Source organism: Scyliorhinus torazame, chromosome 22 (assembly GCF_047496885.1).
Source record: "Scyliorhinus torazame isolate Kashiwa2021f chromosome 22, sScyTor2.1, whole genome shotgun sequence".
Classification (NCBI taxonomy): domain Eukaryota; kingdom Metazoa; phylum Chordata; class Chondrichthyes; order Carcharhiniformes; family Scyliorhinidae; genus Scyliorhinus; species Scyliorhinus torazame.
The window spans coordinates 23,159,340-23,176,306 of NC_092728.1; the positions used below are offsets into that span (position 1 = coordinate 23,159,340).

Consider the following 16,967-nt stretch of genomic DNA (forward strand, 5'->3'; position numbering starts at 1 on the left):
CAGCGTGGTGTGAGGGAGGTACAGCGCGGTGTGAGGGAGGTACAGTGCGTTGAGGGAGGTACAGCGCGGTGTGAGGGAGGTACAGCGCGGTGAGGGAGGTACAGCGCGGTGTGAGGGAGGTACAGAGCGCTGTGAGGGAGGTACAGCGTGGTGTGAGGGAGGTACAGCGCGGTGAGGGAGGTACAGCGCGGTGTGAGGGAGGTACAGCGCGGTGAGGGAGGTACAGCGCGGTGTGAGGGAGGTACAGCACGGTGTGAGGGAGGTACAGCGCGGTGAGGGTGGTACAGCGCGGTGTGAGAGAGGTACAGCGCGGTGTGAGGGAGGTACAGCGCGGTGTGAGGGAGGTACAGCGCGGTGTGAGGGAGGTACAGCGCGGTGTGAGGGAGGTACAGCGCGGTGTGAGGGAGGTACAGCGCGGTGTGAGGGAGGTACAGCGCGGTGTGAGGGAGGTACAGCGCGGTGTGAGGGAGGTACAGCGCGGTGTGAGGGAGGTACAGCGCGGTGTGAGGGGGGTACAGCGCGGTGTGAGGGGGGTACAGTGCGGTGAGGGAGGTACAGTGTGGTGTGAGGGAGGTACATTGCGGTGAGGGAGGTACAGTGCGGTGTGAGGGAGGTACAGCGCGGTGTGAGCGAGGTACAGCGCGGTGTGAGGGAGGTACAGCGCGGTGTGAGGGAGGTACAGCGCGGTGTGAGGGAGGTACAGTGCGGTGTGAGGGAGGTACAGCGCGGTGTGAGGGAGGTACAGCGCGGTATGAGGGAGGTACAGTGCGGTGTGAGGGAGGTACAGCGCGGTGTGAGGGAGGTGCAGCGCGTTGTGAGGGAGGTACAGCGCGGTGTGAGGGAGGTACAGCGCGGTGTGAGTGATGTACAGCGCGGTGTGAGGGAGGTACATTGCGGTGTGAGGGAGGTACAGTGCGGTGTGAGGGAGGTACTGCGGTGAGTGAGGTACGGCGCGGTGTGAGGGAGGTACAGCGCAGTGTGAGGGAGGTACAGTGCGGTGTGAGGGAGGTACAGTGCGGTGTGAGGGATGTACAGTGCGGTGTGAGTGAGGTACAGCATGGTGTGAGGGAGGTACAGTGCGGTGAGGGAGGTACAGCCCGGTGTGAGGGAGGTACAGCGCGGTGTGAGGGAGGTACAGTGCAGTGTGAGGGAGGTACAGTGCGGTGTGAGGGAGGTATAGCGCGGTGTGAGGGAGGTATAGCGCGGTGTGAGGGAGGTACAGTGCGGTGTGTGAGACGTACAGTGCGGTGTGAGGGATGTACAGTGCGGTGTGAGGGATGTACAGTGCGGTGTGAGGGAGGTACAGTGCGGTGTGAGGGAGGTATAGTGCGGTGAGGGAGGTACAGCGTGGTGTGAGGGAGGTACAGAGCGGTGTGAGGGAGGTACGGTGCGGTGTGAGGGAGCTACAGTGCGGTGTGAGGGATGTACAGTGCGGTGTGAGTGAGGTACAGCGCGGTGTGAGGGAGGTACAGCGTGGTGTGAGGGAGGTACAGCGTGGTGTGAGGGAGGTACAGCGCGGTGAGGGAGGTACAGCCCGGTGTGAGGGAGGTACAGCGCGGTGAGGGAGGTACAGCGCGGTGTGAGGGAGGTACAGCGTGGTGTGAGGGAGGTACAGCGCGGTGAGGGTGGTACAGCGCGGTGTGAGAGAGGTACAGCGCGGTGTGAGGAAGGTACAGCGCGGTGTGAGGGAGGTACAGCGCGGTGTGAGGGAGGTACAGCGCGGTGTGAGGGAGGTACAGCGCGGTGTGAGTGAGGTACAGCGCGGTGTGAGGGAGGTACAGCGCGGTGTGAGGGAGGTACAGCGCGGTGTGAGGGAGGTACAGCGCGGTGTGAGGGAGGTACAGCGCGGTGTGAGTGAGGTCCAGCGCGGTGTGAGGGAGGTACAGCGCGGTGTGAGGGAGGTACAGCGCGGTGTGAGGGAGGTACAGCGCGGTGTGAGGGAGGTACAGCGCGGTGTGAGGGAGGTACAGCGCAGTGTGAAGGAGGTACAGCGCGGTGTGAGGGATATACAGTGCGGTGTGAGGGAGGTACAGCGCGGTGTGAGGGAGGTGCGGCACGGTGTGAGGGAGGTACGGCGCGGTGTGAGGGAGGTGCATCAGGGTGTGAGGGAGGTGCGGCACGGTATGAGGGAGGTACAGCGCAGTGTGAGGGAGGTACAGCGCGGTGTGAGGGAGGTACAGCGCGGTGTGAGGGAGGTACAGCGCGGTGTGAGGGAGGTACAGCGCGGTGTGAGGGAGGTACAGTGCGGTGAGGGAGGTACAGTGCGGTGAAGGAGGTACAGTGCGGTGTGAGGTACAGCGGTGGGGGAGGTACAGCGCGGTGTGAGGGAGGTACAGCGTGGTGTGAGGGAGGTACAGCGCGGTGTGAGGGAGGTACAGCGCAGTGTGAGGGAGGTACAGCGCGGTGTGAGGGAGGTACAGCGCGGTGTGAGGGAGGTACAGCGCGGTGTGAGGGAGGTACAGCACGGTGTGAGGGAGGTACAGCGCGGTGTGAGGGAGGTGCGGCACGGTATGAGGGAGGTACAGAGCGGTGTGAGGGAGGTACAGAGCGGTGTGAGGGAGGCCCAGCGCGGTGTGAGGGAGGTACAGCGCGGTGTGAGGGAGGTACAGTGCGGTGTGAGGGAGGTACATTGCGGTGTGAGGGAGGTACAGCGCGGTGTGAGGGAGGTACAGCGTGGTGTGAGGGAGGTACAGTGCGGTGTGAGGGAGGTACATTGCGGTGTGAGGGAGGTACAGTGCGGTGTGAGGGAGGTACAGTGCGGTGAGTGAGTTACGGCGCGGTGTGAGGGAGGTACAGCGCGGTGTGAGGGAGGTACAGTGCGGTGTGAGGGAGGTACAGTGCGGTGTGAGGGAGGTACAGTGCGGTGTGAGTGAGGTACAGCATGGTGTGAGGGAGGTACAGTGCGGTGAGGGAGGTACAGCCCGGTGTGAGGGAGGTACAGCGCGGTGTGAGGGAGGAACAGTGCAGTGTGAGGGAGGTACAGTGCGGTGTGAGGGAGGTATAGCGCGGTGTGAGGGAGGTATAGCGCGGTGTGAGGGAGGTACAGTGCGGTGTGTGAGATGTACAGTGCGGTGTGAGGGATGTACAGTGCGGTGTGAGGGTGGTACAGTGCGGTGTGAGGGAGGTACAGTGCGGTGAGGGAGGTACAGCGTGGTGTGAGGGACGTACAGAGCGGTGTGAGGGAGGTACAGTGCGGTGTGAGGGAGGTATAGCGCGGTGTGAGGGAGGTATAGCGCGGTGTGAGGGAGGTACAGTGCGGTGTGTGAGATGTACAGTGCGGTGTGAGGGATGTACAGTGCGGTGTGAGGGTGGTACAGTGCGGTGTGAGGGAGGTACAGTGCGGTGAGGGAGGTACAGCGTGGTGTGAGGGACGTACAGAGCGGTGTGAGGGAGGTACAGTGCGGTGTGAGGGAGGTATAGCGCGGTGTGAGGGAGATACAGCGCGGTGTGAGGGAGGTACAACGCTGTGTGAGGGAGGTACAGCGCGGTGTGAGGGAGGTACAGCGCGGTGTGAGGGAGGTATAGCGCGGTGTGTGGGAGGTACAGCGCGGTGTGATGGAGGTATAGCGCGGTGTGAGGGAGGTACAGCGCGGTGTGAGTGAGGTACAGCGCGGTGTGAGGGAGGTACAGCGCGGTGTGAGGGAGGCGCGGCGCGGTGTGAGGGAGGTACAGTGCGGTGCGGGAGGTACAGTGCAGTGTGAGGGAGGTACAGTGCAGTGTGAGGGAGGTACAGCGCGGTGTGAGGGAGGTACAGTGTGGTGAGTGAGGTACAGCGCAGTGTGAGGGAGGTACAGCGCAGTGTGAGGGAGGTACAGTGCGGTGTGAGGGAGGTACAGTGCGGTGTGAGAGAGGTACAGCGCGGTGTGAGGGGGGTACAGTGCGGTGAGGGAGGTACAGTGTGGTGTGAGGGAGGTACATTGCGGTGAGGGAGGTACAGTGCGGTGTGAGGGAGGTACTGTGTGGTGTGAGGGAGGTACAGCGCGGTGTGAGGGAGGTACAGCGCGGTGTGAGGGAGGTACAGCGCGGTGTGAGGGAGGTACAGTGCGGTGTGAGGGAGGTACAGCGCGGTGTGAGGGAGGTACAGCGCGGTGTGAGGGAGGTACAGTGCGGTGTGAGGGAGGTACAGCGCGGTGTGAGGGAGGTACAGCGCGTTGTGAGGGAGGTACAGCGCGGTGTGAGGGAGGTACAGCGCGGTGTGAGGGAGGTACAGCGCGGTGTGAGGGAAGTACATTGCGGTGTGAGGGAGGTACAGTGCGGTGTGAGGGAGGTACAGTGCGGTGACTGAGGTACGGCGCGGTGTGAGGGAGGTACAGCGCAGTGTGAGGGAGGTACAGTGCGGTGTGAGGGAGGTACAGTGCGGTGTGAGGGATGTACAGTGCGGTGTGAGTGAGGTACAGCATGGTGTGAGGGAGGTACAGTGCGGTGAGGGAGGTACAGCCGGTGTGAGGGAGGTACAGCGCGGTGTGAGGGAGGTACAGTGCAGTGTGAGGGAGGTACAGTGCGGTGTGAGGGAGGTATAGCGCGGTGTGAGGGAGGTACAGTGCGGTGTGTGAGATGTACAGTGCGGTGTGAGGGATGTACAGTGCGGTGTGAGGGATGTACAGTGCGGTGTGAGGGAGGTACAGTGCGGTGTGAGGGAGGTACAGTGCGGTGAGGGAGGTACAGCGTGGTGTGAGGGAGGTACAGAGTGGTGTGAGCGAGGTACAGTGCGGTGTGAGGGAGATACAGCGCGGTGTGAGGGTGGTACAGCGCGGTGTGAGGGAGGTACAGCGCGGTGTGAGGGAGGTACAGCGCGGTGTGAGGGAGGTATAGCGCGGTGTGTGGGAGGTACAGCGCGGTGTGATGGAGGTATAGCGCGGTGTGAGGGAGGTACAGCGCGGTGTGAGTGAGGTACAGCGCGGTGTGAGGGAGGTACAGCGCGGTGTGAGGGAGGTGCGGCGCGGTATGAGGGAGGTACAGTGCGGTGAGGGAGGTACAGTGCAGTGTGAGGGAGGTACAGTGCAGTGTGAGGGAGGTACAGTGCGGTGAGTGAGGTACAGCGCAGTGTGAGGGAGGTACAGCGCAGTGTGAGGGAGGTACAGTGCGGTGTGAGGGAGGTACAGTGCGGTGTGAGGGAGGTACAGCGCAGTGCGAGGGAGGTACAGCGCAGTGTGAGGGAGGTACCTTGCGGTGAGGGAGGTACAGCGCGGTGTGAGGGAGGTACAGTGCGGTGAGGGAGGTACAGTGTGGTGTGAGGGAGGTACATTGCGGTGAGGGAGGTACAGTGCGGTGTGAGGGAGGTACAGTGCGGTGTGAGGGGGTTCTGTGTGGTGTGAGGGAGGTACAGCGCGGTGTGAGGGAGGTACTGTGTGGTGTGAGGGATGTACAGCGCGGTGTGAGGGAGGTACAGTGCGGTGTGAGGAAGGTATAGCGCGGTGTGAGGGAGGTACAGTGCGGTGTGAGGAAGGTATAGCGCGGTGTACGGGAGGTACAGCGCGGTGTGAGGGAGGTGTGTGAGTGAGGACTAGTGAACGTGTGGAGCGTTTGAGATATTAATTCTGTCTCTCTCCTTTCTCTCATTCTGTCTCTCTGTCCAGGCACGAAGCTGAGAACTCCAGGACTGTCAGGTCTGTAATTATTCGTATTTTCCTTTTCTATCTTCCTCTCTCTCTCTCGGCGTCCAGCTCGAAGGAAGGAGTTGCGGGGGGGTGGACACGTGGCAGTCAATTGGCGCGTGAAACCCGCTCGCTCCATGGCGCGGAGTTGCTTGTGCGCTGTAGGTGTTGTCGTGAGGCGATCTCTACTCTTTCAAGGTCGGGCCTGCTCTCTGGGGGTGCCTTACCGCTGGAGGAGGCGTGGGGTGGGGTTAGATGGTGGTGAATGGGATTCGGGGGGGCTGGGGGTGGGGGCAGGGTTACAATGGTGTTGGCCATTCTGAATGTTACTAAGGTTGACAGCCCGCGTTGGATGTGCATCCTTGCTTCAGAACCATTGGCGACGGATCGTCATTTACTCCTGCTGGCGTCGGGAGGGCTCAGGCCTCCTGAACTAGGTATATCTGTCCCAACCCCTCCTGCCCACCTCCCGATATCTCTGCCACTCCCTCCCTCCCTCTTAAAGCGGTAGAGTAATAGTCACAGATGTTTACAGCTGGAAACAGGCCCTTCGGCTTGTCAATGCCGCCCAGTTTCTATCACTGAGCCAGTTCCACTTGCCCGCATTTGGCCCATATCCCTCTATACGCACCCTGCCCATGTAACTGTCTAACTGCTTTTCTTTTTCATAAACATTTTATTGAGGTATTTTTGTGATAGTAACAACAACCAAATAAACAATATACATGAAGCCATAAACATAGTGCAAAAGCCATTTACCTCTCGTACAGGTCCCACCCTTATTGACCCCCTATTCTAATCTGAACTACTCCCCCCCCCCCCCCCCCCCCCCCCCTTCCCGGTCTGCTGACGATTAATTTCTAGCAAAGAAGTCGATGAACGGTTACCACCTCCGGGTGAACCCTAACAGTGACCCTCTCAAGACGAACTTGATTTTTTCCAAACAGAAAGCTAGCCATGTCCGATAGCCAGGTCTCCGACTGTCAAACTGCTTTTTAAAGGACAAAATCATCCCCGCCTCTACCACTGCTTCTTGCACTGCCTCTGGCAGCCCGTTCCAGACACTCACCACCCTCTGTGTGAAGACATTTCCCCTCTGGTCTCTTTTGTATCTCTCCCCTCTCATCTTAAACCTATGCCCTCTAGTTCTAGACTCCTCTACCGTTGCGAAAAGATGTTGACACTCTACCTTATCGATGCTCCTCATTATTTTATAGACCTTTATAAGTTCACCCCTAAGCCTCCTGCTCTCCAGGGAACAAAGTCCCAGCCTATCCAGCCTCTCCTTATAGCTCAGACCATCGAGTCCTGGTAGCATCCTCGTCAATCTCTTCTGCACTCTTTCTAGTTTAACAACATCCTCCCTGTAATAGGGTGACCAGAACTGAACACAGTATTCCATGTGCGGTCTTACTAATGTCTTGTACAACTTGAACAAGACGTCCCAACTCCTGTATTCAATATTCTTTTTTAAAAATAAATTTAGAGTACCCAATTCATTTTTTCCAATTAAGGGTCTAATCCATCTTGCCTGCGCATCTTTGTGTTGTGGGGGCGAAACCCACGCAAACACGGGGAGAATGTGCAAACTCCACATGGACAGTGACCCAGAGTCGGGCTCAAACCTGGGACCTCGGTGCCGTGAGGCAGCAGTGCTACTCACTGCGCCACCGTGCTGCCCCTTTATTCAATATTCTGACCAATAAAACCTAGCATGCTGAATGCCTTCTTCAGCACCCTGTCCACCTGTAGGACCTGCTCTGATTTGATCTACCAAAATGCATCACCTTGCATTTATCCAAATTAAACTCCATCTGCCATTCATCGGCCCACTGGCCCAATTGGTCAAGATCCTGTTGCAATCTTATATAACCTTCTTCATTATCCACTATGTCACCAATCTTGGTGTAATCTGCAAATTTACTAACCATGCCTCCTACATTCTCATCCAAATCTTTTATATATATGTAACAAATAGCAGTGGACCCAGCACTGACCCCTGAGGTACACTGCTGGTCACAGGCCTCCAGTTTGAAAAACAACCCTCCACAACCGCCCTTTCACTTCAGTCGCCAAGCCAATTTTGTATTCAGTTGGCTATCTCACCCTGGATTCCGTGAGATTTAACCTTTTACAACAACCTACCATGCAGTACCTTGTCAAAGGCCTTGCTAAAGTCCATGTAGACTGTTATAACCTGCCTACTTACCATTGGCTGGGGACTAATGACAATCCCACAATCCTGTGGGAGTATGAGCTTCCCCAATGAGGGGGGCGGTGAAACCATTAGTAAACTCCTAGTATAAATAAAGCTGGCCAGTTTGGAACCAGCAGGAAGGAGTGTGCAGCAAGGGAAGTTGCTGCTGCTGTTATATATATATGTTATTGTAAATAAATGTTATTACTTTGTATCCTTAAAACTCGTGCTGGATTCTTCGTGACCCTAACAAAACTGGCGACGAAGGTTAAAGTGAATAGCTGTCTACACTGCTGAAGCCACCTCCCTGGATTTTTGTTGGATACAGGTTGGAAGTTGTTTTCTATTATACCATGCCTCTGTACGGACGTTTGGATGTTTTTGATGCTGCGCTGGAAAGCTGGAACCAGTACACACAACGGATGCGTTACTATTTCCGGGCAAACAATATCACCGAAAACGAGCGCCAGGTGGTCATATTGCTCACCGCCTGCGGCCCGCATACGTTTGGGGTGATTAGGAGCTTTACGTACCCAGCTGCGCCGGACACCAAAACGTTTGATGAACTTGTGAATATAGTGGGGCAACATTTTAACCCAACCCCGTCCACGATAGTCCAGCGTTACCGGTTTAATACCGCAGAGAGGACCCCTGGAGAATCCCTTGCCGATTTTCTATCCAGGCTACGCAGGATTGCGGAGTACTGTGACTATGGTGAGACCTTGTCAGAAATGTTACACGACCGTTTGGTTTGCGGTATTAACAATGTGGCCACCCAGAGAAAGTTGTTAGCTGAGCCAACATTGATTTTTCAACAGGCCATTCAAATAGTATTGTCCCGAGAGAGCGCAGAACGAGGAGTGCAGGAGCTACAGTGAATGGAAGAACATGCCTTGGGGCGCAACCCCTTCCGTCCGAAAACGTCCCCCCGCACTCCTGCGGTACCTTGGGCGAGGCAACGTCCGGACCGACGCCAGTGGCCGTCGGACATTCCTCCCCGAAGAGAGCCTTCTCCAGAACCAATGGATGAGGAGCCATGTCCGTGTCAGACTTGTAGGCGCCGACCCCGTCGCGGACGGCGGTCCTGGGGGCGCCAGAGGCGCCGTTGTTCCGACCGAAACTGGGACCAGCCCAGGGGCCGTAACTGGGACCAGCCCAGGGGCCGTACCTTCCATGTGGATGAACCTCCGGCGACTACTCCTGAGGACGTGGAGACGGAGGACGACTGCCTGCAGTTGCATTGTGTGGCAGCTCCCCGTGTGGCCCCCATTAAGGTGACAGTACAGGTCAATGGCCACCCGCTTGAGATGGAGTTGGACACTGGCGCAGCGGTCTCCGTGATCGCCCAGAGGACATTCGACCGCATCAAGCAGGGTATACAGACCCTTACATTAACCGACTCACAGGCCAGGTTGGCCACCTACACGGGGGAACCACTGGACATTGCAGGAACTACAATGACCCCTGTTGTTTATGGACGCCAGGAGGAGCGTTTCCCACTTATCGTGGTGCGCGGCCATGGGCCCAGCCTGTTGGGTCGGGACTGGTTGCGCCATTTGCGGTTGCAATGGCAGCACATCCTCCAAACAGTTTCTGAAGGGTTGACTGAGGTGCTAGGACGATACCCAGATGTATTCCAGCCTGGTTTGGGGAAAATAAAAGGAGCCGTAGCCCGTATCCAAGTCGAACCAGGAGCCACGCCGCGCTATTTCCGGGCACGCCTGGTGCCTTACGCCTTGCTCGAGAAGGTCGAAGGGGAGCTCACTCGTTTGGAGAGTTTGGGTATTATCAGGCCCATCCGTTTTGCTGACTGCGCAGCACCAATTGTACCTGTAATGAAGCCAGATGCCACAGTTCGCTTGTGTGGCGACTATAAACTTACAGTGAATACGGCTTCCCGACTCGACCGATATCCAATGCCTCGCATAGAGGATCTCTACGCAAAGCTTGCAGGTGGACTCTCGTTCACAAAATTAGATATGAGTCACGCCTACCTGCAGTTGGAGCTGGACCTGCCTCCCGACCATATGTAACGATTAATACACACCGGGGCCTGTATGAATATACACGGTTGCCCTTTGGAGTATCCTCTGCTTGCCCAATTTTTCAACGTGTTATGGAGGGCATTTTGAGAGGTTTACCACGTGTTGCTGTCTACTTAGATGACGTTTTGATTACAGGGACGTCGGAGCAGGAACATTTGGAAAATCTGGAGGCTGTCCTTAGATGCCTTTCGGAGTCTGGAGTCCGTTTACGTCGCACAAAGTGCGTATTTCAGGCAAAGGAAGTAGTCTACCTAGGTTATCGGGTGGACCGCGAAGGTTTGCACCCCGTCGCAGAGAAGGTGCGTGCAATTCAACAGGCCCCCGCCCCGACTGACACTTCGCATCTTCGTTCTTTTCTCGGTCTCGTAAACTATTACGGGAAGTTCCTCCTCAATCTGGCAACTACGCTGGCCCCTTTGCACCTGCTGCCAAAGAAAATCACACCTGGGTTTGAGGTCAGCCGCAAGAAACCGCTTTCCGGCGGGTAAAGCAACAATTGTCGTCGTCTGGGTTACTAACCCACTATGATCCTGGAAAGCCTTTGCTCGTCACATGTGATGCATCCCCGTATGGTATTGGGGCCGTCCTGTCCCACAAGATGGAGAACGGAGCCGAGCGACCGATAGCTTTCGCCTCCCGTACATTGACTGCAGCGGAGAAAAAGTACGCGCAGATCGAGAAGGAGGGCCTGGCAGTGGTTTTGCGGTGAAACGCTTCCACCAGTACGTGTATGGCCGCCATTTCACTATCGTGACTGATCATAAGCCTCTGCTGGGACTTTTCAGAGAGGATAAGCCAATATCGCCCATTGCTTCCACACGGATCCAGCGCTGGGCTTTGTTGCTTGCTGCATACGAGTATTCTCTGGAGCACAAACCAGGTACGCAGATAGCAAATGCTGACGCACTGAGCCGATTGCCTTTATCGACCGGCCCCATGTCGACCCCCACGACCGGTGAGGTGGTTGCAACCCTAAATTTTATGGACACCTTGCCTGTCACGGCATCACAGATCCGTGAGTGGACTCAGACGGAGCCAGTCCTGTCAAAGGTTCGGCACATAGTCCTGTATGGTGGGCTGCATAGACAGCTCCCAGGTGAGTTGCGGGCATTTTCCTCCAAGCTGTCAGAATTCAGCGTGGAAGACGGCATCCTCTTGTGGGGGACGCGTGTGATTGTCCCGGAAAAAGGCCAGTAGCTGATACTAACAGACTTGCACAATGAGCACCCAGGTGTGACCAAAATGAAAATGTTGGCCCGGAGTTATGTCTGGTGGCCAGGCCTCGACACCGACATTGAGAAGGTGGCCCAAAACTGCTCCATTTGCCAGGAGCATCAGAAGCTTCCGCCGGCTGCGCCCCTACATCACTGGGAATGGCCAGGGCGGCCTTGGGCACGCTTGCATGCAGATTCGCAGGCCCTTTTCAAGGATCCTTCTATTAATTGATGCCCAGTCTAAATGGCTAGAGGTGCACAAGATGCAGGGGACAACGTCCTGCGCAATAATTGAAAAGATGCGTTTATCGTTTAGTACGCATGGCCTCCCCCGAGGTGCTGGTCACGGATAACGGCACTCCATTCACGAGTGAAGAGTTTGCGAGGTTCACGAAGATGAACGGCATACGCCATATCCGCACTGCCCCTTACCACCCGGCTTCAAATAGGTTGGCAGACATTCAAAAGAGGCCTAAAGAAGCAGTCTTCCGGATCAATGGACACGAGACTGGCTCGCTTTTTGTTTACGTATAGGACCACCTCCCCATGCGGTGACTGGGGTAGCTCCCGCAGAACTCCTAATGGGCCGGAGAGTTCGCACCCGCCTTAGTATGGTTTTCCCGGACATTAGCGCAAAAGTACGCCGCACACAAGAACAGCAGGGTCAGGGATTTTCTCGGCATCGGCCGATTCGGCAGTTTGCGCCCGGTGACCCAGTGTTCGTTCGGATTTTTTCTGGTGGTGCCCAGTGGGTTCCTGGTGTAATCTTTCGCCAAACGGGCCCTATATCTTACCAGGTGCAAGCCCAGGGTCGTCTCCAGCGAAAACATGTCGACCACGTTCGGTCCAGAAGACTATCCCCTCAAAAGATTCCCCGCCCCCGGAGCTCATTTCTACAGCCGCAGAGACCAGAGACAAGAGAAGGTAGTCCTCACAATCTTCCACTGGTGCCTCACTCGAAGCCTGCGCAGGTCGTTACAGAACCGAATGGAGATAGAGACGCTGACATGACGGAGGCAGCAGACTCTGACTCCGAGATGGAGACACAGGATGCATCAGAGGGGGAATCCTCGGGTCCACGGGCCGTGGATGTACAACCGTTGCGCCGTTCATCACGGAAGCGCCGGTCTCCGTCTCGTTACACGCCGCCTGATCCAGTGCCACGTGCAAATGGTGTCCGGCCTGCGGCAAAGCGAGTCCGACGCCCTCCTTCACCAGGGTCTTCAGTGGCTTCCTTGGACTTTGGGGGGGGAGGGATGTTATAACCTGCCTACTTACCATTGGCTGGGGACTAATGACAATCCCACAATCCTGTGTGAGTATGAGCTTCCCCAATGAGGGAGGCGGAGAAACCATTAGTAAACTCCTAGTATAAATAAAGCTGGCCAGTTTAGGAACCAGCAGGAAGGAGTGTGCAGCAAGGGAAGTTGCTGCTGCTGTTATATAGATATGTTATTGTAAATAAATGTTATTACTTTGTATCCTTAAAACTCGTGCTGGATTCTTCGTGGCCCTCACAAAATAGACTATGTCGACCGCACTGCCCTCATCTACCTTCTTGGTTACCCCTTCAAAAAACTCAATCAAATTTGTGAGACATGACTTTCCCCTTACAAAGCCAGGCTGACTTTCCCTAATTATCCCTTTCCTGTCTAAATGCCTGTAGATCCTGTCCCTCAGAATACAGTCTAACAACTTACACACTACAGAAGTAAGGCTCGCCGATCTGTAGTTCCCAAGCTTATCTCTACAGCCCTTCTTAAACAAGGACGCAACATTTACAACTCTCCAATCTTCAGGCATCTCTCCTGTGGCTGTCGATGATTCAAATACCTCAGCCAGGGGGCCGGCAATGTCCTCCCTGGCCTCCAACAACGTCCTGGGATACATTTCATCAGGTCCTGGGGATTTATCTATCTTGATGCGCTTTAATACCTCCAGCACCTCCTTCTCTGTAATATTCTCCTCAAGACACCAGTTTTTATTTCCCCTTTTGGGCCAGAACTTTCATTCTCCATAGCTATCTTAAAACTAATGGAATGATGGTCACTGGTCCCAAAGTAATCTCTCACTAACACTTCCGTCACCTGCCCTTCCTTATTCCTCAAGAGGAGATCAAGTTTTGCGGTCTCTCTAGTCAGGGCATCCACATATTGAATGAGGAATTCTTCCTGAATACACTCGACAGATTTCTCTCCATCCAAACCCACAGAGTTATGGCTGTCCCAGTTAATGTTGGGGAAGTTAAAGTTCCCTACTATTACCATCCTACTTTCCCGGCAGCTATCTGTAATCTCCTTACATATTTGCTTCTCGATTTCCCGCTGACTATTTGGGGGCCGAAAGTAGAGACCGATCAAAGTGATCTCACCCTTCTTATTTTTCAGTTCTACCCATACAGACTCAGTGGGCGAACCCTCAGATATATCCTCTCTCTGTACTGCCGTGATACTGTCCCTAATCAAAAACGCAACTCCCCCTCCTCTCCTATCTCCTGGTCTATGAAATGAAATGAAATGAATTTCCTATAGCATCTGTACCCCGGAACATTGAGCTGCCAGTCCTGCCTCTCCTTTAGCCATGTTTCAGTAATAGCTAGAATATCCCAGTGTCATGTACACAACCATCCCTGAGTTCATCTACCTTGCCCGCTAGGCCTCTTGCATTGAAATAAATGCAGTTCAAACTGTTTCTCTGCCTTCCACTTTTCTCCTCGCTGACTTTTGTTTCTGTCCTTGTTTACTACCCTCTGACTTCCTGCATTGGTTCCCATCTCCCTGCCACATTAGTTTAAACCTTCCCCAACAGCACTAGCAAACAACCCCCCCAGGACATTGGTTCCAATCCTGCCCAGGTGTAGACCGTCCGATTTGTAATGGCCCCACCTCTCCCAGGACCGGTTCCAATGTCCCAAAGATCAGAATCCCTCCCTCCTGCACCATCTCTCAAGCCACGCATTCATCGCTGCAGTCCCCATGTGGTGTAGGTACACCCACAGTGCTGTGAGGGAGGGAGTCCCGCACACGATGTTGCCATTTATTTTTTGCAACGGTAGGGGGGGTGGGGTGGGGAGCTGCCGTCTGTCGCGATAAGTGTCAATTGCATTGGATGCAGTGCTCTGGAGGTCAACGGTTGATCTCTTTATGTGAGGGTGATGCTGTGACATGGATTGTGGGTGATCTTCCGCTCAGTGCTGGGGATTAGAAAAGGGATATTTTTATTGTACGGTTTGTCGGTGCTCGTTGCGTGTTGTGCCCCTTCAGGTTTCACCGCCCAGTGGCAAAGCTGGGGTTTGCGCAGACACCGCTTTTTAAAAATTCTTTCACGGGGGATGAGGAGTGTCACTGGCCGGGCCCAGCATTTATTCCCCATCCCTAATTGCCCCTTAAGAAGTTGGTGGGTGAGCGGCCATCTTGAACCGCTGCAGTCCCCGTATGGTGTAGGTACACCCACAGAGCTGTTAGGGAGGGAGTTCCAGGATTCTGACCCAGCGACAGTGAAGGAACAGCCGATATATTTCCAAGTCGGGATGGTATGTTTGTGTGGGGGCGGTGGGGGGAAGACTTACAGGCGGTGGGTGCTCCCCGTGGTGTCTGCGGCCCTTGTCCTTCTCGGGGGTAGAGGTGGCGGGTTTGGGCCGTGCTTGTCGAAGGAGCCTTGGCAAGTGGCTGCAGTGTATCTTGTAGACGGTACACACGGCTGCCACTGTGCATCGGTGGGTGGGGGGAGTGGATGTTGAAGGTGGGGGGTTAGCGAGTCGATCGAGTGGGGGGGGCTGCTTTGTCCTGGATGGTGTTGAACTTCTCGAGTGTTGTTGGAGCCGCGCTCATCCAGGAGAGTGGGACAGTATTCCATCAATCTCCTTTTTTTTCTAATTAAGGGGCAAATTACCCTGCACATCTTTGGGTTGTGGGGTGAGACCCACGCAGACACGGCAAGAATGTGCAAACTCCACATGGTCAGTATCTTCCATCACACTCCTGACTTGTGACCTTGTAGATGGTGGACAGGCTTTGGGGGGGAGTCAGGAGGTGAGTTACTCTCCGCAGGATTCCCAGCCTCCGACCTGCTCTGGTAGCCACAGGATTTTTATGGCTGGGTCCAGTTCAGTTTCTGATCAATGGTAATGTTGATTGTGGGGGATTCAGTGATGGCAATGTTATTAAATGTCAAGAGGAGATGGTTCGATTCTCTCGTTAGAGATGATCGTTGCCTGACACTTGTGTGACAGAAATGTTACTTGCCCACTTATCAGCCAGGCTCACCATCCTCTGCATTGGGTGACCAACTGCAAGATGCTGTGGACATTGGAGGCTCTGGACGTTCTGGGACAAATGTATTCCCAGAGAGTTCTGGTATTTCACGATCAGGTCAAAGAGTAGGTGCACCACCAGAGGAAGCCTAGTGGGTTCTGTGCTAGCACCAGGACATGTGAAGGTTGAGTTGGACATGCTGCCCATTTACCGCCATCACAGGAACCCTACTGTGCAGAAGGTGGCAGTTCGGCCTATTGAGTCTGCACCAACCCTCTGAAAGAGTACTCTACCTCGGCCCAATCCCCCCACCCTATCCTTGTAACCCTCACCTCATCTTTGGACACTAAGGAGCAATTTAGCACGGTCAATCCACCTAATTTGCACGTCGTTGGACTGTGGGAGGAAACCGGAGCACCCGGAGGAAACCCACGCAGACATCGGGAGGGGGGGGGTCGGGTGACGTGTGCAAACCCTACAAACACAGTCACCAGAGGTTGCGCTGTGAGGCAGTGGTGCTAACCCACCGTGCCACCCAATGGGATTGGTGTACAGGAATAAAAATAGCTATGGTTAAATAGCTGGCTTTTAAAGCAGGCCAGCAGCACGGTTCAATTCCCGTACCAGCCTCCCCGAACAGGCGCCGGAATGTGGCGACTAGGGGCTGTTCACAGTAACTTCATTTGAAGCCTACTTGTGACAATAAACGATTTTCATTTCATTTCAAAAGGTCTGTAATTATGACCGCAGAGATGAAGCTGAGGGCCGTCCATGTTGCCCGCTTATCTCTTTTGCAGGGGAGCAGTTGATACAAATTTTACACAAAACGCTGGACCTTGACCTGGCTCAAAACCATGCTCGGCACCCCTGGTGCGGAGTGGGGAGGGGGAAGAGGGCCTCTTCATTTGCCAGATCTGGAGTTGGCCAAGGAGGCCATCAACTGGCCCAGGCAGCAGCCGCCCAAGGGCGCCGTCAGACCTGACTGTCCGTCGCAGGTACGGTTATGGCCAGGTTGCCTTGGAGACAAAGCACACTGTGTCCACCGGCGTGCTTTCTAGATCTTCGGTACTCAGTGGGCACCGTGGTGATTGGGGTGCATTATCACACATTGCACTCTCCCTTTCAGGGAACTACATTTTGGTGCAGTTAGCTGAATAACCTTTCAGGCTTTGTTTTAGTTACAACCCCCCCCCCCCCCCCCCCCACTCCCCCACCAGGGAACTGTCACCCGTCCCTCCCCTTGCACACTTCCCTCCCCCTTCACTCCCCACATTTTGTTCAATGGATTGTTTTTTGGTTCATATTGAAAAGGGTAAAACTACGGATGGCGCAGTGAGCTCGGTGTCACAACCCCCCTGGGCTAGCACGCAGCTAATTCCAGTGCCACTTGACACAAAATGGCAACATAGCTGAAATTAGATTTTATTTTAAATACCCGAGATCCTTTGCTGAGCCCGATAAACACAGTCACCAGGTGTGTAACTTTACAACACAAGTAACCTTTTTATTATATACGGTATTATTATAAAACGGACAGAAAAATGTAACCAACAATCTACTACCCCTTTCCCAACCCCCCCTTCCTAACTAGCCCCACTCTGTACTCTCACACACACACAAACGACACAGAGGGGGAAAAGGTGGTGGAAGGGGAAAGAAAATAA

At 55.1% G+C, this 16,967-nt stretch overlaps 1 protein-coding gene across 1 annotated transcript in view; it reads left to right on the forward strand.

Moving 5' to 3' along the window:
- Positions 1-5,579: 5,579 nt before the first annotated feature.
- Positions 5,580-16,967, forward strand: part of LOC140398961 (IQ motif and SEC7 domain-containing protein 2-like) — a 311,564-nt gene continuing 300,176 nt past the window's right edge. Inside the window, exon 1 of the mRNA XM_072487974.1 lies at positions 5,580-5,606. The gene's annotated coding sequence lies outside the window, so the exon portion shown is untranslated. The remainder of the gene's footprint in view (positions 5,607-16,967) is intronic.